The sequence below is a fragment of the Phalaenopsis equestris genome, unplaced genomic scaffold (genome assembly GCF_001263595.1).
Source record: "Phalaenopsis equestris unplaced genomic scaffold, ASM126359v1 Scaffold000164, whole genome shotgun sequence".
Classification (NCBI taxonomy): Eukaryota; Viridiplantae; Streptophyta; class Magnoliopsida; order Asparagales; family Orchidaceae; genus Phalaenopsis; species Phalaenopsis equestris.
Genome location: NW_018164606.1, coordinates 93,665 through 96,159, shown reverse-complemented (window position 1 = coordinate 96,159; position 2,495 = coordinate 93,665).

Sequence of the window (2,495 nt, the reverse complement as noted above, 5' to 3'; positions counted from 1 at the left end):
GATGAATTAGAAGATAACTTGAAACAAAAGAGTAACCTAGAGGAATTTGATCATGAATGTGAATTTTTTAGAGAGAATTCGATCCAAAATTTGAGAGATCTTGATTATCATATAGAGATGAATTTCTTAAAAAATTTAAGGATGAAAACAATATGCAAATTGAGAAAATTATTGGAAGAATATTGGATCTAGAAAGAAAAATGAGGAATTATAATCTGAATCAATATGAAAAGGAAAAGGTGAAAGAAAAACTACAATTTGAGGATTTAGTAGGAATTCCAGGATCTAAAAAAGATTAGACGATTGATCAAGGATTACATAAATGGAGTTTTGATCCTGGTGGAATCCTTTGTTGGGTTGAAGACGTTAAACCAAGGGCTTCATGACCCCATGGTTATTTTTGTTGGTGTGCTTATTAATGAAATTGTGTTTTTGTTTGTGTCAAACTCTGTTATGTAGATGTCTTTAAGTTTGTTGATTGTATAGATTGATATATGTGTGTTGTTTAGTGAATTAAGCTTGAATCTTTGTTTTTTATGCAATGAAAGTTAGTTTTTTTTTGTGTTAAATGGACTTATCTTTATATTCAAGGCTTATTTCTTATATATCAATTCCTTCTGTTGCAAACTTGAAAATTGTATATGTCTACTTTTATACTTAGTATATGTATGAAAGTTTATGCTTCCTTTTTAGTTCAATTTAATTTTTATCATGTATTTATTAATTTCAAAGATTTCTTCCTATCATTTTTAATTGTTCTTATTTAAAAATACTTAAAAAATTCAAGTTTGGGGGGAAGAAATTTTCTTAAAAGTTAACTTTATTTGCCCTCAATAGCCCATATTTAATTTGATTTCACTTTTAGAATGACTTGTGATATGTGGTGTTACCTTTAGGTTACTATAATTTTGATTTAAGAATGTTAGAAAAATATCTTAGTTGAAATCCTATGTGAAGAAACTGTTCTAAAGTTAAGTTATTTTGTAGGAAACATTAGGAAAATGATTTTGCTATTTATGGTAAAAAGGAGTTGAATATTTGTAAAGCTAAGATTCTTAGATTTATACTTAATTAAAATTGAGCCTTCTATTGAAACCTTTTCATACTAATACTTACACTTTTAAGAAGTGAGGGAAAGTTTTGAGTTTTGGATTTTAGAAAGAGGATAGTGAAATTCAAAACCATTAAAGGTCTATCTAGATATTGTAATCCTCACATAAAAAAAGGGAGAAAAAAAAAGATTGAAAATGATCCTGAAAGAAAAAAAAGGAGAAATAAAAAGTGAGGAGAAGCTTGAGGATAAGCCTAATAAAAAATTGGTTTCACTTGAATCTTTAAAAAAAAAAAAAGACTTAAAAACAATCCTAAGTTTATTCCTATTTCAAAAAAAAAAAAAAATGGTTAAATTGGTATAGATAAGGTGTTTAAATTCTATTTTTAAACTTTCTTTGAATCTTTAGTTTGACAAGTTTCAATAACTTTTGAAGTAATTAGAAAATCAAGATTCTTAAGTTGAATATGAGATATTCTTATACTATAGTCCTAGGATGATTTGCTAGAATTTCTCCTAAGTTACTCTATAACATTACTAAGACAAAAATTATAGGAAGCTCTACTGAAACCCACTATTCAATTCAAAAAATTTAGTTTTTAAAGTTATAGTGTTACTTGAGGACAAGTAACATTTAAGTATTGGGGAATTTGACATGCCTAAAAATCACCTTTAGACTTATTTTTAATGATATTACACTTTTAAAAAAGGTATTTTTGTATGTTTTTGGTTTCAGGTATAAGAAATGGAGTTTTGGAGAAAATGAAAAAAAATGATGTAATTTTAGCCAGAACGAGCAAGAAAATTCAAACCCAACACATTTCGATATGTCTTTTTACGCTTAATCTATTTTTTATTTATCACATGTTTTTGAATGAAATTACACTTTAAAGAAAGGTCGTTTTCATGCTTATGTTGTAGGTATAATAGTAAGGAGCGAAAAGGAGCTGAAATGGGGCAAAACAGAGCCGAAACGGAGCAAAACGGTGGAATTGCCTAGAAGGTGGAGACTATGCGCCAGAAGACAAAGAAGACGACACGTAAGAGCCATAAATGGATAAGGGGCGGATTTTTGTCCATTTTGGGCCATTCTGGCATGTTCTAGAAGATTCTAAACAACTTGCAAGCGCCGTGGAGTAGTTCAATGAATCTAGACACTCGGAAAAGCTTTTGAATGAAGTGGTGTGTCTCTTGAGATGAATTGGTGTGTCTCTTAGAGTGAAGAGGTTTGTCTCTTAAAATGAAGAGGTGTTTTGTGTCTCCTTAAAAAGAGGGGCTCGATGCCTCTCATGAAGAGTTTAGGAGCGGTTCTTAGGAGAGATTTGGAGAGAAGTTTGGTGTGCCTCTTCAAGGTGGTGCGCGCGCGCGTGTGTGTGTAAGAGGAGAAAACTCTTGTAGGGTCTTGATGGCTTTTGGAATGTTAGAAGAAGTTTAAGTTTTGCTA